Source organism: Myxocyprinus asiaticus, chromosome 8, assembly GCF_019703515.2.
Source record: "Myxocyprinus asiaticus isolate MX2 ecotype Aquarium Trade chromosome 8, UBuf_Myxa_2, whole genome shotgun sequence".
In the NCBI taxonomy this organism is placed as follows: Eukaryota; Metazoa; Chordata; class Actinopteri; order Cypriniformes; family Catostomidae; genus Myxocyprinus; species Myxocyprinus asiaticus.
Window position 1 is genome coordinate 27,202,568 of NC_059351.1, and position 24,395 is coordinate 27,226,962.

The window sequence follows — 24,395 nt, forward strand, 5'->3', positions numbered from 1 at the left end:
AGATGTTCATTTCACAAAACAGTCATGCTGCAGTTAAAATTAGGCTTGCTTGAGCATTAAGTGTCGTTTCAAGTTCTGGCTTTCGTGCGTGGACGTGTTTTTAAAATGTCAATTGGTATTACTAGTTAGCTGCGATATAATGTATGATGCCCAAAGGCATATGGTGTCTTATTCATTGTGAAACTGTGTGTTCTTAAAGGCATGAATCACACTGAAGGCCTAGACTGTAAATGCATGGCCCACCACTGATAAAGCAGTACACAGTGTACACTATGCAGAGTTCAGTCAATAGTAATCTAGTGCTCCATTCTGAGCACAGTCTTAGTTATGCAAACGTGATTGAACATATCAGTAATGCATTGTGGTCTTTATATTCAGGTAGAGCTGAAGCTGCCTTGTCAGGTGAGGTGTCAGTCACTTACAGATGCGATCTGAACGGGCTGTGACAGCGTGATGGGTGTGGCTGCGGAGGCGGAGATGTTCACCCCTTTGGTGCTGCTCTGTTGAGCTGCAGACTGCTGCACGGCTGCAGCCAGGATATGCGCCTGCGTCTGCTGCAACAACAGCTGTACTGGAGTCAAACTCAACTGCACAAAGAGAGAGAGAGAGAGAACTCTCATTTCATTACAAACACACACACAGGAAATGACAATAAACAACACTGACACTTACAGCACAGCTGTTTTAAACACTCATGAGCTGCAATGCTATCTATATAGGCAGCTACCTTCTAAGACAGCATCTTAATTGACATGGTACATCATGAGTGACTGATTTAGAGCACTCTACATAGATAGCAACTCTGTGCATCATACAGATCACATTTCTCACAGGAGACTCGACTCACAGTTGATTCCGATAGAGTTTGAAACTAGCAAGTATGGTAGTATTTTATTGACAAATGTCTTTGAAACAAAAAAGCACACTGAATTGCAGTAGTTGAAAAATAAACATTGTATTAAAAGAGCTTGCATTTTTTGGGGGATGCTTTAATCCTTGAAGAAACGGTTTAAAATGAGTTTGTTTATTGTCAAGTTAGTTTAACAGATTTATCAAAACAATTGCCCAGATCCTCTCCCTGTTGCTCTTGGTTTTCATAAACACCCGTTTGCACTACCTAGTGGTGAAGCCTAGTAGCAGAGTGAAGATTGTGCATCAGCACTCTACTGCTTTTCCTGCAATGTCAGGATGTACAAGGTTGAATTTCCAACCAAATTTTAACCACTGAAATTTTAGAAGCAATTTGCAAAGCGAAATATAATGGACTGAATTTTTCATGTTAAATAATAAAGACGTAATTAAAAAAATATACAAAATATTTTGAAACTGAACTTTGGATGTTGAATATTTATTTTAATTTTTTTAAATTTTGTGCAAAATGTTTTCAATTGAAATATTCAAAGCTTAAATATACAACCATATGAAACTGCATCCCCAAAAAATGCAAGCATTGTTAATGCAATGTGTTTATTTTTAAATAAGTGCAATTCAGCACCATTTGGTACCATTTTCCCCAAAGCCATTTGTAATTAAAACACTTCCATCATCATGTTGTTGATCTAATGACGTATTACTCTAAAACAGCAATCACACTACACTTCGTGCTCCATTCACTCCCATTCAAACACATCTGAACTAAGGAGAACAAACACAAGCACATGCAAATAAATTTTACAGATGACAAGATGATGTATGATGAATAGAAGATGGAAACGTCACACACTGAACTCTTGACTCAATACAAAGAATATTTCAAAGCAGCGTGTTTTTACTGGCGCAGGAAAGTGAGTAGACAGTATACAGTATTTTAACATTCTGAATAATATTATTTGCTATTTGTGACTTATTATTTATCAAAACAAGAAGCCATCTCGCATGACATCATATCCTGTCTGTTGCTCAAAGTCTAGTGTGATCGTGTCTAATTTCTGCGCTACTAGTTGCACCAAATGGAATAACAAAAATAAAGTAGGTTTTCAAACAACTTTTGGCAACAACCCTCAGACTCATCATGCCCTTTCGCACTCTCTGATTCCCTATGAACAAACAGAAACTAAAATATAGCTGCAAGGGGCAACCATCGGGGTCCATAATAATCAGACAAAATAATCAGAATTGACAGAAATGATCCAGTGGATGCAAAATAATACAAACTGATGGAATAGATCCTGCTTAAACTAAATTTGTTGAAAACTGGTTCCAAAATTTTGAAGCTGTAAAAAGCACAAAAGCAGCATAAAATTAATCCATACAATTCCAGTGGTTGAATCCATAACTTTTGAAGCAAAATGATTCAAGAGTTATGGCACAAAATGTGATTTTTGTTCGTTTTGTCTGAGTCAAATGAACGAAACTGGAAGTCTCTACTATGATCTTGTGCAGAGATATATGTTTTGTTACTTGGTTGCTAGGGTAACCCCATCTGGTTGCTAGGCAGTTACCAATATGATACTCAATAGGCTCCTTGCTACCCTGAGTCAAATGAAAGAAACTGGAAGTGTCTATGATGTTCTGGTGCAAAGATATGTGATTTGTTACTTGGTTTCTAAGGTAACCCCATCTGGTTGCTAGGCAGTTACCAAGATGATACTCAATAGGCTCCTTGCTACCCTGAGTCAAATGAAAGAAAACAGAAGTGTCTATGGTGTTCTGGTGCAAAGATATGTGATTCGTTACTTGGTTGCTAGGGTAACCCTATCTGGTTGCTAGGCAGTTACCAAGGTGATACTCAAAAGGCTCCTTGCTACCCTGAGTCAAATGTATGAAACCGGAAGTCTCTACTATGATCTTGAGCAGAGATATATATTTTGTTACATGGTTGCTAGGGTAACCCCATCTGGTTGCTAGGCAGTTACCAAGATGATACTCAAAAGGATCCTTGCTATACTGAGTCAAATGAAGGAAACCGGAAGTCTCTACGATGTTCTGGTGCAGAGATATGTGATGTTACTTGGTTGCTAGGGTAACCCCATCTGGTTGCTAGGCAGTTACCAAGGTGATACTCAAAAGGCTCCTTGCTACCCTGAGTCCAATGAACAAAATCAGAAGTCTCTATGACATTCTGATCCTGAGATCCCCATCTAAGCATTCTGAATGTAAGTCAATGGTGTTTGGTTGCTAGGGTGCTCTAAATGGTTGCTAGGGCATGGTTAAGTAGTTTCCATGATGATACCTGAAGTCTGATTCCTCACCCAAGTAAAACGAGCCAACTGTCATTTCTCTAGGACATTCTGATCCAAAGATATCACTCTCAGCCATTTTGAATGGAAGTCAATGAGGCTGGTTGCTATGGTGCTCTAAATGGTGGCTAGGGCATGGCTAAGTAGTTTTTCATGAGGATACATGAAGACTGATTGGTCACCCAAGTGACACAAGCCAACTGTCATGTCTGTAGTATGAAATAAAATAAAATAAAATCCCTTTATTGTCACTCAACTATATACACAAGTGCAACAGTGGGTGAAAGTCTTGGGTGCAGTTCCGAGCATCATAGCAGTCATGACAGTGATGAGACATATACCAATTTACAATAAACATCTAATATACACATAATTACACACAACACAATATACAAATAATAATATATACAATGTACAATATATAATACACACAATATAGGACACACATACACAATAACAACAGAATAGTATATATACAATAAAAATAGTATATATAAAATATACAGTAGGTTGTATTGTACTGTATTGACATTCAGGTTGTCGGTTGCTAGTCAGTTGCCAGTGTGTTGTTAAGAGTCCAGTGTAAGATTAATAAAGTGCAGTGCTGATGTATTTTGATCGTGAGAGATCAAGAGTTCAAAAGTCTGATTGCTTGGTGGAAGAAGCTGTCATGGAGTCGGCTGGTGCAGGTCCTGATGTTACAATACCGCCTGCCTGATGGTAGCAGTGAGAGCAGCCCATGGCTCAGGTGGCTGGAGTCTCTGATGATCCTCCGAGCTTTTTTCACACACCGCCTGGTATATATATCCTGGAGGAAGGGAAGCTCACCTCCGATGATGTGTCTGGCAGTTCGCACCACCCTTTGCAGGGCTTTGCGGTTGAGGGCAGTGCTGTTGCCATACCAGGCAGTGATGCAGCCAGTCAGGATGCTCTCTACAGTGCTCATGTAGAACCATATGAGGATGTGGTGGTTCATACCAAACTTCCTCAGCCGTCTCAGGAAGAAGTGGCGCTGGTGAGCCTTCTTTACAACGGCCTCAGTGTGGACGGACCATTAGAGTTCCTCAGTGATGTGGACACCGAGGAACTTTAAGCTGCTGACTCTCTCCATTGATGTAGATGGGGCTGTGTTCTCTGTCTTTTCTCCTGAAGTCCGCCACAAGCTCCTTGGTCTAGCGGACGTTGAGGGAGAGGTTGTGCTCCTGACACCAGCATGTCAGAGTGTGCACCACCTCTCTGTAGGCTGTTTCATCATTGTCAGTGATCAGACCTACCACCATTGTATCATCAGCAAACTTAATGATGGCATTGGAGCTATGTGTTGCCACACAGTCATGTGTGTACAGAGAATACAGGAGTGGGCTGAGAACACAGCCCTGTGGGGCTCCAGTGTTGAGGGTCAGTGATGAGGAGATGTTGCTGCCTATTCTAACCTTCTGGTATCTGCTTGACAGGAAGTCCAGGATCCAGCTGCACAGTGAGCTGTTTAAGCCCAGAGCCCGGAGTTTCTCATCAAGCTTGGAGGGCACTATGGTGTTGAATACTGAGCTGTATTCTACAAACATCATTCTCACATACATGTTCCTTTTCTCCAGGTGGGAGAGAGCAGTGTGTAGTGTTGATGCAATGGCATCATCAGTGGAGCGATTGTTGCAATATGCAAACTGCAGTGAGTCCAGTGAGGTGGCAAAGGTATGCCATTTTTTTTCATACGTCCTCCGAATGACCCCATACATAAATGTCTCAAATTTTGTGAAAATATCTCATTCCATTCAAGAGTTATAACTGTTTGAGTAAAAGTGGCAATGCACACAGCTTATGTTTTGGTGTAGCTTTACGACATTGAATCGAAGGTTAAAACTTTTTTTGATAATTATTAATAATGGGACTCCAAAGAATCTTTCTGCACTGGTTTGGCTCCGATCGGGTGACCGGACTAGGACTAGATCAAATAGCTGCTAAAATATGATTTTGTTGATGGCGGCCATGTTTTTCTAGGTATATGACTGTCCTTACAGACCTTGATGGCACCTTAGACACAAACACTGCATGCAAAATTTCAAATCATCAGCCCAACCTTTCCATATTTAGATCCATTTTAAAGTTTTTTACTTTTATAGTGCCACCAAGAGGTGGAGATGTACATTTGTTTTTGTGTGTCCTTAGAATTACTCCACACATATGTGTACCAAATTTGGTGACAATATCTGATTCTGTTCAAGAGTTATAACCATTTTTAAAAGTGGCCACGCCCATTACGAACATTTTGGCGTACCATTTGACGATAAATCAAAATGTCAAAATGTCAAAATTCTTTTGATAACTTTTCATTTTGGGAATCTTTCTGCACTGGTTTGAATCAGATCGGGCGAACGGCCTAGGACTAGTACGAAAAAGTCATTTAAAATAATCTCAAGTATTTACTGAACGTTTTGTTTCACACCAACGGTTCTTAAGGTAAAGTTGTTCAGAATGAGGAGATCCACAATATGGCATGAATAACGTGTTTCTTTGTGAAACACAGCGATATATACAATGATTTACAGGCTTGTAAAACACGATAGTGCCTCCCAGTGGCCAATTTTTGTCAAATTTTGCACAGACTTCTTGGGCCAAGAGACAAATAGGCGTACCAAGTTTAGTTCCGATCGGCCTTATTTAACCCTATATAAAAGCTGCTGAAAGCTGATTGGTCGATGGCAGCCATGTTTTTAAAGATATGTGACTGTCCTCATACACCTTGACAAAGACAATGCATGCAAAATTTCAAGTCGATCGGACCAATGGTTCCATAGTTAGAGCCATTTTTATTTTTGTAATTATTATAGCGCCACCAAGAGGCAAAGGTTTGCAATATTTTTGATATGTCCTCAGAATGAGCCCATACATACATGTACTAAATTTGGTGATATTATCTCAATCTGTTCAAAAGTTATAACCGTTTTAGTAAAATGGACACGCCCACTACGAATGTTTTGCGTACGATTTGACGATAAATCAGAATTTCAAAATTCCTTTGAGAACCTTTCATATTGGGACTCTGCTGAATCTTTCTGCACTGGTTTGGTTCCGATCAGGCAAATGGCCTAGGACGAGTTCGTTTGGGGTGGAGCAAAATTTTGTCATGACGCGAGGAATCAGAGGAAAAAATAATTTTGTTTCTAGCCCTTATGGTTCAAGCTTTATGGCCCAAAATGTGATTTTTGTTTGTTTTGTTCACAATAGCGCCACCTTGTGTCTGACGGTTGTGTGTCTGTAGGCCTGAGTAGTGGGGGGGGATTAGGAACCATCCTGCCAAGTTTGGAATCTCTACGACTTACGGTCTCTGACACCCAGACACTTTTATGGCATAAAAAAAATTTATTAAAAAAATATAGCTGCAAGCAGCAATTATCGGGTTTCAAGCACCGTAGGGCCTTTAAGCCCATGTTCTGGACTGTATTAGGCATTTCTCAAACATTATGCATCAAAGACAATGCACAAATTGCATACAAAATGTCAACTCAATCGGAAAAGCTGTAACGCTGTTACATCCACTTAAAATTTTGTCATTGTTATAGCGCCACCAAGTGGCCGAGCTCCATTTCTTTGTATGTTTGTCCTCAGAATGAGCCCTTACATAAGTGTGCCAAATTTCATGACAATATCTCATTCCATTTAAGAGTTATAGCTATTTAAGTAGCAGTGGCTAAGTCAACTACTTATATTTTGCATGCCGTCGACACGTAAAATCCAAAGTAATTATTATTTTTTTGGATAATTATTCATAAATAGACTCCAGAGAATCTTGTGGCACTTGTTTCGTTGGGATTGACTGAAAAACCTAGGACTAGTTCGCAAAAGTAGGTTTTAAACAAAATCACAAATATTTAAGGAACGGTTTGACAGACTGTTTGGTTTTTGAGGTAAAGTTGTTCAGAATGAGAAGAGCTATCATTTGATATGAATTACTTACGTTTTTTTAAAACACTGCGTTATATACAACCGTTAACACGCACAAAAATTGAAGATGCACAGACCTCTTGGGCCAAGAGTCAAATAGGTCCACTGAGTTTCATTCCGATTGACCTTTGTTAACCTTGTCGATGGTGGCCATGTTTTTAAACATATGCAAATGTTCTCATAGACACTGATTGGACCTGAGACAAAGAAACTGTATGCAAAGTTTTAAGTCAATCGGACCAACGGTTCCATAGTTAAAGCCATTTTCATGTTTTTCCATGTTATAGCGCCACCAAGTGGCAAAACTGTGTGGATTTTTTTGTGCATACTCAGAGTCCATACATAAGTATGTCAAGTTTAGTGAAGATATCTCATTTCGTTCAAGAGTTATAGCATTTACGTAGAAGTGGTTACGCCTACTTCCTGTGTTTTCGCATATCGTAGCTAACTTGAATGAAAAGTCAAACTTTTTTTTTTTAATAATTATTGATAATGACACTCCATAGAATCGTTTGACATTGGTTTGGTCCCGATTGGACGAGGTCGGCCAAGGACTAGATCGCAAAAGTAGGTTTTGCAAAAAAATCCAAGATGGCGGAAGATTTTGTATGGCGGAAATGAAATTTGAGACACATTTTGTTCGTCTTGAGCCACAGATTCCATTGATATAAGACACTTGAGTAATTTGAGACCATGGCCATTTTTCTTTTTTTTTCTGATTAACAGTTTTTATTGATTCACACACTTGAAACAGAAAAGCAAAACATATATTTATTCACATAATCAGCTTTTAACCCCCATTATTCCCTTTCCCCCTCCCAATCCCCAACATGACCCTCAATCTTTTTTTTTTTTTAATAAAATAACATTTTACATTTAAACCCTACTAATACAATCCCACCCTAACCCCTAACGAACACCCCTGTGTTCCCATATAACACACACACAATCCAAAAAACAAAAAAATACATATATACATATATATATATATATATATATATACGTATACACACACACACACACACACACACACACACATATAAACTAAAAAAAATTAAAAAATACACATATACACACACACATATATATACACAAATAAATAAATAAAATAATAATAAACATACATGATTAAACTAAACTACACTCTCCACATCCCCTTCCCGTGAGTCCCCCAAAAAAACCATTTATTTGCCCCATTTTTTAGCAAATAAGTCCCTAAACCCCAGCCTTCTACTTACCGCCTCTTCAAATGCAGCTACCCTCCCCATTTCCACACACCACTCCGAAAAAGAGGGTGCTCCACTTGACTTCCAACCCTTTAAAATTACCTGTCTGCTGATCATGAGACTGGTCATAACCCAATTTTTTATATGATTATCCCCTAAATGCATGACCATATAAAAAACTCTGTATTTTTGGCCCCATCACCCAAAATACAGAGTCTGGGACAAAGCAAAACCTGAGTGTTCAAAACGTCACACAAATACCTCTGAACCCTCAACCAAAACTCCTGGATCTTAACACACCCCCAAAAGACATGGGTAGTGTCTCCAACTTCTGACTGGCATCGCCAGCAAGTGGGTGTGTCTTTAAGACCAAGCCTATATAATCTAGAGGGGGTCCAATAAAATCTATGTAAAATCTTAAATTGCATAAGGCGAACCCTTGCATCTCTAGATACAGACTTGACATTTTTAAGAATCTTAGTCCACACTCCATCCTCCAATACCAAATTCAAATCTTTTTCCCATACTCTCTTGAGAGAAGTCAAGGCTCCATCCCCCAGACTCTGAATTAGTAGGGAGTAATACACTGATGCTTCATGGCCTTTTCCAAGAGCAGCAATCACCTCTCCCAAAGCACCTGCCACTTTAGGGGGGCGCGTGCCACTCCCAAAAATAGTGCAGAGTAGGTGGCGAAGCTGTAAATACTTATAAAACTGAGATCTGGGAATGCCAAAATGTTGAACCAAATTTTCAAAAGGTCTCAATACTCCACCCTCATATAGGTCACCAAGTGCATTAACCCCCCTCACAATCCAATCTGACCAACAAAAAGGGGACTTATTAATACATAGTTTAGGGTTCAGCCATATGCTCGAGGCTGCGTTTAAATAAATATCCGAATTAAACACTATGGACACTTTTGTCCATATCGAGTGCAAATGCAAAATAACTGGGTGCGACTTAACCTCTCTGGCTAGTTTGATCAAAAGGCTTTGCAGTGGCGAGACAGGGGCAAGAACTTCCTTTTCAATACAAAACCAGGGAGGGGCTCTCTCAGGTGGAAGTGACCAATGAGCCAAATGTCTAAGACCGAACGCATAATAATAAAACAAAATCTTGGGTAGGCCTAGCCCACCTTTGTCAATTGGCCTATGTAATTTATTTAAATTTAACCTGGGGCGCTTACCATTCCAAATAAAGGACTTCGCTATGCTATCAAATTGCTTGAAATAAGAGAAGGGGACATCTACAGGGAGAGACTGAAGCAGGTAGTTGAATTTTGGAATACAATTTATTTTAATAACATTAACCTTCCCAATCATCGATAAATGTAATGAAGTCCACCTGCCAACATCGCTCGAAAAACCTTTGCATTAAAGGGTCAAAATTAACTCTAACTAAATCAGACAAATTTGCTGGGAATAAAATCACCAAATACTTAATGCCCTGTTTGGGCCACTGGAAGGCGCCCGGCTGGAAAGCCGTTTCTGGGCAGTATGCTGTCAGTGCCAAAGCTTCGGATTTAGACCAATTGACTCTGTATCCTGAGAACTTGGAAAAGGAACCAATAATTCTGTGGAGGCAAGGTATAGATCCAGCAGGTTCAGAGACAAACAACAAAATATCATCTGCGTAAAGCAGAAGCCCACGCGCCACACCTCCCGCCGTCACCCCTGGAAAATCATCCTCCCCTCTTATCGTGGCTGCTAATGGTTCCAGGGCAAGACAGAACAATAATGGGTAAAGTGGGCAACCCTGTCGAGTGCCCCCATTCAGAGCAAAACAATCTGAAATTAATCCATTCGTTTGTACCACCGCCACAGGGTGTCTACAAAGTAACTTAATCCAATCAATAAATGTACTCCCGAACCCACACATTTCCAAAATCTTAAAAAGATAATCCCATTCTACCATATGAAACACATTTTTGGCATCAAGTGAGATGACAGCGACTGGAGATTTTTCATTCGCCACTGACCACATGATATTGATGAGACGCCTGATGTTATCAGAAGAGCTACGGCCCGAATAAACCCCACCCAATCTATATGTATAAGAGATGTTATAACTTTACTTAATCAGTTAGCCAAAATTTTTGACAATATTTTTACATCTAGTTGGATCAGGGAAATTGGACGGTAACTTTTAAACTCGCTTGGATCTTTGTCCTTTTTAAGAATCAGACTGATCAAATCAAAATCAAATCAAATCAAATCACTTTATTGTCACACAGCCATATACACAAGTGCAATTGTGTGTGAAATTCTTGGGTGCAGTTCCGATCAACATAGCAGTCGTGATAGTGATGAGACAGTACCAATTTACAATAACATCAAATTAACACAGCACAATTTAAACATCTGATATACACATAATTACACTCAACAATATACAAATAATAACATACACTGTACAGTATAAAATATGCACTATATAGATACACATTCAATAAAAATAAAAAATAAAAATATATAAAAAAGTATATATAGTATATATAGAATGTACAGTATTGTACTGTATTGACATTCAGGCTGTCGGTTGATAGTCAGATGTTAAGAGAGAATATAATATAATAATAATATAATTTATGACAGTCCGGTGTGAGATATAAGAGTAAGGGTAATAAAGTGCAGTGCTGATGTATTTGATCATGGGAAATCAAGAGTTCAGAAGTCTGATTGCTTGGGGGAAGAAGCTATCATGGAGTCGGCTGGTGCGGGTCCTGATGCTGCGATACAGCCTACCTGATGGTAGCAGTGAGAACAGCCCATGGCTCGGGTGGCTGGAGTCTCTGATGATCCTCCGAGCTTTTTTCACACACCGCCTTGTATATATTTCCTGGAGGGAGGGAAGCTCACCTCCGATGATGTGTCTGGCAGTTCGCACCACCCTTTGCAGTGCTTTGCGGTTGTGGGCGGTGATATTGCCGTACCAGGCGGAGATGCAGCCAGTCAGGATGCTCTCTACAGTGCAGGTGTAGAACCGTGTGAGGATGTGGCGGTTCATTCCAAACTTCCTCAGCCGTCTCAGGAAGAAGAGGCACTGATGAGCCTTCTTCACAACGACTTCAGTGTGGATGGACCATGTGAGTTCCTCTGTGATGTGGACACCCAGGAACTTGAAGCTGCTGACTCTCTCCACCGGTGCTCCATTGATGGTGATGGGACTGTGTTCTCTGTCTTTTCTCCTGAAGTCCGCCACAAGCTCCTTTGTCTTACTGACGTTGAGGGAGAGGTTGTGCTCCTGACACCATTGTGTCAGAGTGTGCACCTCCTCTCTGTAGGCTGTTTCATCATTGTCAGTGATCAGACCTACCACCGTCATGTCATCAGCAAACTTAATGATGGCATTGGAGCTATGTGTTGCCACACAGTCATGTGTGTACAAGGAATACAGTAGTGGGCTGAGAACACAGCCCTGTGGGGCTCCAGTGTTGAGGGTCAGTGATGAGGAGATGTTGCTGCCTATTCTAACCACCTGGTGTCTGCTTGACAGGAAGTCCAGGATCCAGCTGCACAGCAAGCTGTTTAAGCCCAGAGCCCGGAGTTTCGCATCTAGCTTGGAGGGCACTTTGGTGTTGAATGCTGAGCTGTAGTCTACAAACAGCATTCTCAAATAAGTGTTCTTTTTTTCCAGGTGGGAGAGAGCAGTGTGTATTGTAGATGCAATGGCATCATCAGTGGAGCGGTTGTTGCAGTAAGCAAACTGCAGCGGGTCAAGAGAGAGAGGCAGCACAGAGCAGATGTAATCTCTGATTAGTCTCTCAAAGCATTTGCTGATGATGGGGGTCAGAGCAACAGGACGCCAGTCATTTAAGCAAGATATTTTTGATTGTTTTGGAACAGGCACAATGGTGGATGTTTTAAAGCATGTGGGGACTACAGACAAAGAGAGGGAAAGGTTGAAAATGTCTGTAAAAACACCAGCCAGCTGGTTCGTGCACGCTCTGATGACGCGGCCCGGAATGCCGTCTGGACCCGCGGCTTTGCGGATATTCACCCGTCGGAAGGATCGGGTTACATCCGCTACAGAGACGGAGAGTAAACTAACCTCTGTAGTTTCAGCCGCGAGAGCTCTCTCCGCACGGGCGGTGTTATTTCCCTCGAAATGAGCATAAAAAGTATTTAGCTCATCTGGGAGAGAGGCAGCGGTGTTCTTGGTGGAGTTTTTATTCCCTTTAAAGTCCGTGATGATGTTAATTCCCTGCCACATGCTTCTAGAGTTTGGTGTTAAACTGTCCTTCAATCTTGTTCCTGTACTGGCGTTTTGCGGTTCTGATAGTTTTTTGGAGGGCATAACTGGCTTGTTTATGCTCCTCCGCATTACCGGAATTAAAAGCGGAGGTCCGCACATTAAGTGCCGCGTGAACATCGCTATTAATCCAAGGTTTCTGATTTGGATAGATCCGTATTTTTCTGGTCGGAACCACGTCCTCTACGCACGTTCTGATGAAACATTACGCTATCAGCGTAAAGCTCGATGTTGTCATCAGAGGCGGACCGGAACATCTCCCAGTCCGTGTGATCAAAACAGTCTTGTAGCTTAGAATCTGATTGGTCCGACCAGCACTGGATCGTTCTGAGGGTGGGTGCTTCCTGTTTCAGTTTCTGCCTGTAAGCAGGCAGAAGCAGAATGGAAGAGTGGACCGATTTGCCAAATGGTGGGCGGGGGAGGGATTTGTAGCCATCCCGGAAGGGAGAGTAGCAATGGTCCAAAACCCGGTCCCTTCGTGTGTTGAAACTAATGTGCTGGTGGTATTTTGGTGCGACTGATTTTAAACTGGCTTTATTAAAGTCCCCGGTCACAATAAACGCGGCCTCAGGTTGCGCGGTTTCCTGCTCATTTATACTCCCATACAGTTCCTTGAGTGCCCGGTCTGTGTCGGCTTCTGGGGGAATGTACACAGCTGTGATAATGACCGCTGTGAATTCCCTCGGTAGCCAGAATGGTCGACACAGAAGCGTAAGAAATTCTAGATCAGGAGAGCAGAAAGACTTGATATAAATGTACGTTCCTCTGATCACACCAGGATTTGTTGATCATAAAACATACACCACCTCCTCTGCTTTTACCTGAGAGGTCTTTCGCTCTGTCCGCTCGGTGCACGGAGAACCCCGCGGGTTCAATGGCCGAGTCTGGAATCTCCGCAGACATCCAAGTTTCCGTAAGGCAGATAATGCAGCAGTCCCTTGTATCTTGTTGGAAAGAGATCCGCGCTTTCAGCTCGCAGAGCTTGTTATCCAGAGACTGAACATTTGCCAGTAGAATACTGGGTAGCGGGGGTCGATTTGCACGGCGTCTTACTCTGATGAGAACGCCGGCTCTGTTTCCCCTTTTCCTTTTGTGTTTCCGCGGCCGTGCTGCCCAGACAAAGGGCTCCGCTTGCGTGTTTGTAAACAGTGGGTCGGCATTGAGAAATTTGAAGTCCGTTTTACGGTGTGAAATTGCTGAACCAATGTCCAAAAGTGTTTGTCTGTCATAGACAATAAGGCAGACAACTTCCAAGACAAAAAACATAAGAATTGTGAACAAAACAAACAAAACACTACTATGTTGTGTCGGAGCTCGCAACGCAGCAGCCATACTCGGCGCCATCTTGAGATCCGGGCTTGTGTCATGGTTGGAGGAAGTTTTCCCTTCTTCAATGATTCAGTATAAACTTCTAACAAAAGTGGAGCCAGTTCTGTAGCATAGGATCTAAAAAATTCTGCGGCAAAACCATCTGGCCCTGGAGCCTTGCCAGTAGGTAGGGACTTAATTACCTTGTCAAGCTCCTCCAAGGTTATCTCAGAATCAAGAGAGTTTTTTTGCTCAATCGTCAGTATAGGAAATCTAATAGTTCCACAAAGTTTCTAATATCTTCATCAGTAGACGAAGGCGTGGAATTATAAAGATCAATATAGAATTCTTTAAAGGCATTATTAATATCAATGGCCGAGGTAAATATTTGACCACCAGCAGATTTCACTGAGGGAATAGTAGAAAAAGACTCTCTCTGCTTTATATATCTAGCCAAAAACTTCCCTGCTTTGTCACCCGACTCAAAGTATGACTGTCTTGCCCTGAATAACCAAAACTCCACTTTCCGTGACAAAATAGTATAATATCTATATTTCAATCGGGTCAATTCTCTGAGGCCATCAGCTGACATACGGTGCTTCAGCTCTGCCTCAGCACTTTTAATGTTTCCTTCCAACTCCACAAGTTCTCGTGCTTTGTGCGGGGAGAGATGTTTTTCTTGAAGAAACACTATATCATATTTCTCACGTTTAAGAAAAAAAATAACCTTCCTTCTTTTTATGGGGTGCCCCAACCCATTTACATTCCATGTGGAGAGAGATAGTACACTCATATTAACAACTGACATATTGATATAATAAAAAATTAAATTGTGTGTGAAAAACAAAATTATACAGACCACATTCCCCATTAGTGAAACAATCAACCCCCAAACATCCCCGGAACAAAACAAACAGAAAAAAGAAAAACGTGCACACTAACCCCGCGCACGAGAGCGCCAACCGGCCGACAATCCCTCTAAACTCAAAAGGTCCATGAACGCTCACGAGCCCCCACGACAACTTTGCCATCGGATTGCTCAATTTTGCCTCACAAATTTGTGAGGCAAAATTATATAACAGAAAATACTTTGTGAAATAAACCCAGTTAATAGGAAGAATGAGCACAAAGAATGTGTAGATTCATTCACAGAACTGTCTCAAGGATGTGATCTTCCACAAAACAAATTCCAGCCAATATAAAACAGTTCAGATTCCTCAGACAGACAAACGAATGTTCAGTGAGCCAGCTGTTATGAGTTCAGCGGATGACGTAATCATTCCAATGTCCCGTAAAAAAACTCGACAAAACAAACTACAGCCAGCAGGAGGAATAAGCACAAAGAACGAATAGATTAATCCACAGCTGTTCCAAAGGAGTGTCATTCAACAGAACAAGCTCCAGCCGCTAGGCAGAACCAATACAAAAAGAAACAAAACCGGCATCCCTGTTCCCCGGATGATCAAGTCAATTCACTCGGAGGCTGCATAACAGTATATACCATGACTTACACAATCTGTCAGCTTTACAAAAGACATCCTTTGTGTGAGCATGTAGATATTTTGCGGTCATCCGTAGTGTCCACTCTCAATCTGTCCGGGAACTTCAATGCAAAAGTAATCTTTCATCAATGCAAAAGTTTCTTTAAGGAAAAGTGTTATTCACAAAACAAGCTCCAGCTGCTCGGCGGAGCCAACGCAAAAAACCTAAAATGTCGCCCAGCTTCCTCAAGAGTATGTACAGCGAGTCAGACCCATTTACATGAGAAACATCCAATGGTTTACTCAGTCATTGATTCTATAAAAGATATTGCCAGATTTGGACATGTGAATACTTTGCGACCGACCTTCGTTTCTATTCTCAGTTTGGCCGGAAACATCAGAGCGAACGAGATCTTTTTCTGATGTAAGAGTTTCTTACATTCCTTGAACCGATCGCGTTTCTCTCGTCGAACTCGCAAAGTCTGTGAACAAGAAAACATTATGGTTCTTCCAAGAAAGATTCCCTTTGCTCCTTGCCTGGTGCAACACAAGATCTTTATCAGATGATCTCAGAATTCTGGCCAGAATCGGTCGGGGCCTTTCTCCCTCAGCAGATCTGTGAGCTCGCTCGATTTCCAGCTTGTGGCCTGTTATGTCAAGCAGACTCGGGAAAAACTCATCTAGGAATTTCACCATATCTCTGCCCTCCTCATGCTCAGGAATTCCAACAATTCGAACGTTATTCCTGCGGCTTCTATTCTCAAGATCTTCAAGCTTTTCAAGGAGATGTTCCAAATCAACTTTGGTCGCGGGTGGATTAGCGGTTAATTCCCTTTCCGGAGATTCCGATTCGAGAATCGATTCGTTTTTCAACATCAGTCACTCTTGTACCTAACTCAGAGAATTTTATTTCCATCGCCATAATCGATCGACGTATTACAGCGAGATCCTCCAAGTCAGCAAGAATCTTCGTCAACATCACCGACATGTTGGACAACTGACGCTGGATTCCTTCTTCCACCGCACCATCCAAATCGAGTCCCCAGTCTGTAGGCCTGTCGGGGCTTTCATCCTGAACACGTAAGTGTCTTTTAATATCTCCAGAGCCCGAGGATTTTGACTTCATGTTTTGCAACAAAGGGCAAATGTGTAACTGGGTGTATCAAATTTCACCAGATTATAACATGAGAATAATCGAAAATTCAGCAAAGTGCGCAGAGCTCTTCGCTCACACATCTGCTCCTTGCATGGCGTCCTAAGATCTCCAATTATGGCCATTTTTCTAAAAGTTTTTGTTTTGCTCACTATAGCGCCACCATCTGGCCGATCGGGGCGAGACTTTGTGCCTGAGTAGCGACAGTGTGTGCTACCTTCTGACCAACTTTCATGTCTCTACGCCTTATGGTTTGGGCTCCATGATCAGGTTTAAGGCAGAAAAATAATAGTAATGAAAAAACTAGAGAAGAGAAATGCAGAAAAGAAGGGAAAGAGAGTTTTTTTTTTTTTTTTTGTTTCATTTATTTTATAAATAAGAGCTATAGTAACTGCCTATAATTATGGTTGTGGGTCAGTCAAGTGCATTCGAAAGAGGCAGGTCTTGAGCCGTTTCTTCAGGTAGAGGACATTGACATGGTTCTTTTTATCCATAATCGGTTTTATATTACTCGTTATACACTATATTGCCAAAAGTATTCGCTCACCCATCCAAATAATTGAATTCAGGTGTTCCAATCACTTCCATGGCCACAGGTGTATAAAATGAAGAACCTAGGCATGCAGACTGCTTCTACAAACATTTGTGAAAGAATGGGCCGCTCTCAGGAGCTCAGTGAATTCCAGCGTGGTACTGTGATGGGATGCCACCTGTGCAACAAGTCCATTCGTGAAATTTCCTCGCTACTAAATATTCCACAGTCAACTGTCAGTGGTATTATAACAAAGTGGAAGCGATTGGGAATGACAGCAACTCAGCCATGAAGTGGTAGGCCCCGTAAAATGACAGAGCGGGGTCAGCGGATGCTGAGGCGCATAGTGCGCAGAGGTCGCCAACTTTCTGCAGAGTCAATCGCTACAGACCTCCAAAGTTCATGTGGCCTTCAGATTAGCTCAAGAACAGTGCGTAGAGAGCTTCATGGAATGGGTTTCTATGGCCGAGCAGCTGCATCCAAGCAATACATCACCAAGTGCAATGCAAAGCGTCGGATGCAGTGGTGTAAAGCACACCGCCACTGGACTCTAGAGCAGTGGAGACGCATTCTCTGGAGTGACAAATCACGCTTCTCCATCTGGCTATCTGATGGACGAGTCTGGGTGTGGTGGTTGCCAGGAGAATGGTACTTGTCCGAAGTTTATTGACTGCATTGTATTAATTATTAATTGATATTACTGCATAAATAAACTTTATGTTACAAAGAGAAGTGTTTTGGTTTGTTTTGCATACGCCTGTGTCATGCTGACGGGATGTCAGTGCTCGGATTCAAGCCTTCATTCATTGTTTTTTTTCCGAAAATCGATATTCTTCGGATGTCGATTTTCCTAAGAAAACAATCTAATATTGAGACTGTTATACTATCTGGTTATTAGTCCCTGATTCCAGGGTGGTGCCCCGTCAATGTTAATCCTTATTAATATTCTATTGATTTTTGATAATTGATAATTATCTTTGATGATTGTTGAATTTGAATGATCAATAAGCTAGTGTTAATTTTAATTAATGTTTCATCGATGTTAACAATTAACGATTATCTTAAATAATTGTTGATTTAAAGGATTAGAAGAACTACATTTACTGGAGCCCCATATGAGGTTTTAATGAGTTTGATTCAATTAATTAAAATATTAATAACTAAAGAAATAATTATTAATTATTTCTTATAGTAACACTGATCTAAACAACCAGTAAAGCCCTAAATAAGAATAATATCCATTCAGTTTATGAATATTTTAACAAAAACTGCGGCAATCATGAATCCAATGGGAAGTTCTGCAAAGCTTGTCAGAGCGAGCAACATTAACCAAGGGAGGCCGGAGCTTAGCAACAGGTCAATTTGGCCAAAAGAAAGGATCTTAGAAGGTTGGCTACCAATTGCAACATGCTTCACATTGGGAGTCCACCGATGATGCATTGAAATAATTTTTCAGTAGGCAGCTCACTAGGTTTTGGAACAGAGCAAATGAGTCTAAATGGAATCATACATTTTCAGGTCCATCAAAGACTAACAAGCAAAACAACCTGAAAACCAACAAACCATGAGCAGCTCTTGAACGCTCACTGTAAACTGTAGTGCTGGGACTCGTTAAGTGATGCCTCAATATGCAGTGCATATAAATTCTGCATAGATTTTTGCATATTCTCTTCCACCTGCTTCCGAGCGACAGAAGTGCTGTTTAATTAATGGGCCGCACTGATCTCTCTCCAGCGTTTCCAGGCAACACCAAACACCAGGGTGCCATCCCAACACATGACTTTAGTGGCAGAGTTCATCCTCGCCATGGAAACTGCGGCTGCTGAAGTTCATGCAGTGATGAGAATGCAGTAAATGGCTGTAATCCAACAATCCCTCTCTATTCTCCACCTGTGAGTGGCCAGAGAGTATGTGTGTAAATCTAGCTGGTGTTTTACCTGTTGGAGCAATGCTTGCGCCTGCACGTTACTGATTGCACTTGTCACTTGTCCATTTGGTTTCTGGGTGTCGGGTCCGTTTGTTTGAGCTACTGTGAAGACAAACGAATAAGACACAGTGAAACAAACATTTAGCAATAAACAAACACAATGTGATCTACCTTGAACTCCATGTGTGCCGTTCTCTATTGTGTTTTTACTCAGTTCTGTTGGGCGGCTTGTAGAATCTGTTCCAAAGTGAAAAAATCATTTGTTAATGCTTTTAAAAAAATGTTGGGCAACTTGGTTCAAATCCATTTTGAAGTACTGAATGATCCTTTCTCACACCCTCTCACACTCCTCCACTTTCAGTCATTTCCAAACTAAATCAACCAAATAACCAAATATTAAAAAACAAACCAACCAAATAACCAAATATTAAAAAACTAAAATAGGCTACATTATATAATTGTATCATTTTACTATCAGATTTTTCCAGTTATTTCCTGACTCTAATACTGGCATTGCACATATTAATTAAAGGATTGTTCAACCAAAAGCTGCCAAAGAACCCTCTAGAGTTGTGTTTATTTCACAAGAAATCTGTGTATGTATGAAGTTATTTATTGTGTTATTAATAATGCCTGAATCACATCAGAAAAGAATCAAAAACAGAGCAACAGATTGTCTAAATGAAAATTTGGAAACATCTAACTAGTGCTGGGCAGTATGGAGTATTAATCTCCTCAACGAAAATACTGAAAATATTAGTTGATAAAGGGATTTTTAAATGTCAAGAAGGTGAGACAAAAGGACGCATCATGATGAAAATCAAACGGTTTTAATTAAAACCTGCTGATGAGAAATAATAATACTGCAAGACATTAACAGTGCACTAACACTTAGAAAATCTGAAAATAATTGCTGTAAATACTCCAGAGACAGTATATTGTGAATTTCTCCACTGAAAAGCTGAACAATGAACATTACTAATGGGTTATAAACTCACTCAAACACTTAATTCTATATACAAAATGTGGAAATCTATATATCCACACATAAACCTCATATTACAACTGACATCTGCACAGACAATTAACACAATGAACAGCTGAACTTGAACTAGTCAGAATGTGTAACTTGTGTTGTGAATACGCCGTTTCCTTAAAAACACATCACATGTAACGCAATATCCTAAACTGTCTCAACGTGAGGAATTCACAACAGAATCACTTCTAAACGAAGTGAATACTTCACTATATTCATTATATGCCTTTTTTGTTTTTTTTATTAAAATTTTTTATTGATTCCAAGACAGACAAAAATAAATTTAACCACAAAATTATACATTAGGAATCAACTTAAAACCCTTTATAACCCCCCCCCCCCCCCCACCCGCACAATATAAAATAACTAAATACCCACATATAAACATACACACAAATAGTACATTAAAAAAAAAGACAAAGTTCAACGTATAGGGAACAAAAATACAAAATAAAAATGTGTCTCCCTCCACTGCCCCACACTAGGACCTCTCCAAATGAGACAAATAACTGCCCCATTTTCTGCCATAACTCGACAGGTTCCCCAGCCGTCTGGAAGTCATCTCCTCGAAAGCTGCCACTTTACCCAACTCGGTGCACCACTCACGAAATGAGGGTGCATCAGTTGACTTCCAACCCCTAAGGATTAGCTGTCTGCCAATCATCACGCTGGTTAGGACCCAGCTTTTCATATATTTATCTGCTATATTCAGGACCCCTCCATCACCCAAAATACAAAGTCTGGGGCAAAATGAAAACTGAGTGTCCAGTACGTCACACACAATATGCTGGATCCTCAACCAAAATTCCTGAATCTTAATACAACCCCAAAAAACATGGGTTATGTCCCCGTCATCTGACTGGCATTGCCAGCAGGAGGGTGAGTCTTTAAGACCAAGCCTGTACAATCTAGAGGGCATCCAGTAGAACCAATGCAAAATCTTAAATTGCATCAGACGGATCCTTGCATCTCTAGATGCAGACCTGATGCTTTTTAGGATCCTAGCCCACTCTCCCTCTTCCAATAACAAATTTAAATCTTCCTCACATAATCTTTTGAGAGAATTTAAAGCTCTGTCCCACAGACTCTGAATTAACAGGGAGTAATACACTGATGCCTCATGACCCTTCCCAAAAGCAGCAATCACCACTTCCAGAGTATCTGCCGCTCTAGGGGGGTGTATGCTACTCCCAAAAATAGAGCAGAGCAGGTGGCGCAGCTGTAAATACTTATAAAATTGAGATCTAGGAATCCCAAAATGTTGAATAAAATTTTCAAAAGATCTCAATACTCCACTCTCATATAGGTCACCAAGTGTATTAACCCCCCTCACAATCCAATCTGACCAACAGAAAGGGGACTTATTAATACATATTTTAGGGTTCAGCCATACGCTCGAGGCTACTTTAAATAAATATCAGAATTAAACACTGTGAACACTTTTGTCCATATCGATTGCAAATGCAAAATAACGGGATGCGACTTAACCTCTCCGGCTAGTTTAATCGAAAGGCTTTGCAGTGGCGAGATAGGGGCAAGAACTTCCTTTTCAATACAAAACCAGGGAGGAGCTCTCTCAGGTGGAAGCGACCAATGAGCCAAATGTCTAAGACTGAATGCATAATAATAAAACAAAATTTTGGGTAGGCCTAACCCACCTTTGTCAATCGGCCTATGTAACTTATTGAAATTTAAACTGGGACGTTTACCATTCCAAATAAAGGACTTCGCTATGCTATCAAATTGCTTGAAATAAGAGAGGGGGACATCTACAGGGAGAGACTGCAGTAAGTAATTGAATTTTGATAACATTAACCTACCCAATCATCGATAAGTGTAGTGAAGCCCACCTGTCCACATCATTCAAAAACCTTTTTATTAAGGGATCAAAATTAACTGACTAAATCAGACAAATTTGCTGGGAATAAAATCCCCAAATACTTAATGCCCTGTTTGGGCCACCGGAAGGCACCCGGCTGGAAGGCCGTTACTGGACAGTACGCTGTCAAAGTCAAAGCTTCGAATTTAGACCAATTGACTTTGTATCCTGAGAATTTGGAAAAGGAGTTAATCATTCTGTGGAGGCAAGGCATAGATCTAGTAGGGTCGGAGACAAATAATAAAATATCATCTGCGTAAAGCAGAAGCTTATGCGCCACACCTCCCGCCGTCACCCCTGGAAAATCATCCTCCTTCCTTATCGCGGCTGCTAATTGTTCCAGGGCAAGACAGAACAATAATGGGGAAAGAGGGCAACCCTGCCGGGTGCCCCTATCCAGAGTAAAATAATCTGAAATTAACCCATTTGTTTGTACCGCTGCTACAGGGTGTCTATAAAGTAACTTAATCCAACCAATAAATGTACACCCGAACCCGTATATTTCCAAAATCTTAAAAAGATAATCCCATTCTACCATATCAAACGCCTTTTCGGCGTCAAGAGAGATGGCAGCGACCGGAGATTGTTCATTCACTACTGACCACATGATATTAATGAGACGCCTAATATTATCAGAAGAGCTACGGCCTCGAATAAACCCCACCTGATCTATATGTATAAGTGATGTCATAACTTCACTTAATCGGTTAGCCAGAATTTTGGACAATTTTTTTTACATCTAACTGGATCAGGGAAATTGGGCGGTAACTTTTACACTCGTTTGGATCTTTGTCCTTTTTAAGAATCAGACTGATCCGGGCTTGTGTCATGGTTGGAGGAAGCTTTCCATTCTTTTATGATTCTGTATAAACTTCTAACAAAAGTGGAGCCAGTTCTGTAGCATAGGATCTAAAAAACTCACCTGTAGGCAAGGCCTTAATTACCTCGTCAAGCTCCTCCAAGGTTATCTCAGAATCTAGAGGTTTTTTTTTGCACAGTCGTCAGTTTAGGGAGATCTAATGGTTCCACAAAGTTCCTAATATCTTCATCAGTGGACGAAGACGTGGAACCATAGAGATCAAGACAGAATTCTTTAAAGGCATTATTAATATCAATGGCCGAGGTAAATATTTCACCACCAGCAGATTTCACAGAGGGAATGGTAGAGAAAGACTCTCTCTGCTTTATATATCTAGCCAAAAGTTTTCCTGATTTGACCCCCAACTCAAAGTATGACTGTCTTGCCCTGAATAACCAAAACTCCACTTTCCGTGACAAAATAGTATTATATCTATATTTCAATTGGGTCAATTCTCTGAGGCCATCAGATGACATACGGCGCTTCAGCTCAGCCTTGGCACTTTTAATATTTCCTTCCAACTCCACAAGTTCTTGTGCTTTGGATTTTTTAATGAATGAGGCATACTGTATGATCCGACCCCTAAGAACCACCTTAAGTGCCTCCCAAGCCACGCCCACAGAGGATACTGAGGACCAGTTGGTCTCCATATAAACATTGATTTCAGTCTTTAACATTTGTTGTAAATCAGGATTTTGCAAAAGGGACATATTAAGGCGCCAACTATATGATTTCTTTTTCTCCGTATATGGCAACACCTCTAAACTCACCAAAGCGTGATCTGAGACTAAGATATTTCCAATTGAGCAATCAGCAACAGATGAAATGAGGGACTTGGACACCAAAAAAAAAAATCTATTCTAGAATAAATCTTATGGACGGATGAAAAAAAACGTATAACCCCTACCAGATGGGTTCAAAAGTCTCCAAATATCTGTAAGACCAAGATTTTTACAAATTCTGTGAAGCGTCAATGTTGCTCTACTATGATCAAGGACTGAGTCCATCAAAAGATTAAAGTCTCCTCCCAATATTATATCATGAGGGGTGCCAGCGGTTTGCAGCATCCCTTCAAGATCTATAAAAAAGCCCTGATCATCAGCGTTAGGTGCGTAAATATTAGCCAAAATCAACCTTTGCCCTTGAATTTCAGCTAAAACAATAATGACTCTCCCTAATTTATCTTTAATCTGTTTGAGACATTTGAATTGTAGATGTTTATTTACCAATATAATGACTCTCTTGCTTTTACTTGAGCCAGCACTAAAAAAAAAATGTCCACCTCATATCTTCCCAAATTTTCAGCTTCCTGCTGGGAGAGATGTGTTTCTTGAAGAAACACTATATCATATTTCTTACGTTTGAGAAAAGTAATAACCTTCCTTCTTTTTATGGGGTGCCCCAACCCATTCACATTCCATGTGGAGAGAGACAATCCACTCATATTAACATTTGACATTTTGACATATTAGAAAAAATAGATTGTGTGTCAAAAACAAAGTTATACAAACCACATTCCCCATTAATGAAACAATCAAACCCCGAACATCCCCCCGAACAAAACAAACAGAAAAAAGAAAAACGTGCGCATTAACCCCGCGCACGAAAGTGCCAACCGGTGA

The 24,395-nt window shown here is 40.7% G+C and overlaps 1 pseudogene; it reads right to left on the reverse strand.

Annotated features, from left to right (window-relative positions):
- Positions 1–24,395, reverse strand: part of LOC127444935 (POU domain, class 2, transcription factor 1-like) — a 66,802-nt pseudogene that overhangs the window by 29,684 nt on the left and 12,723 nt on the right.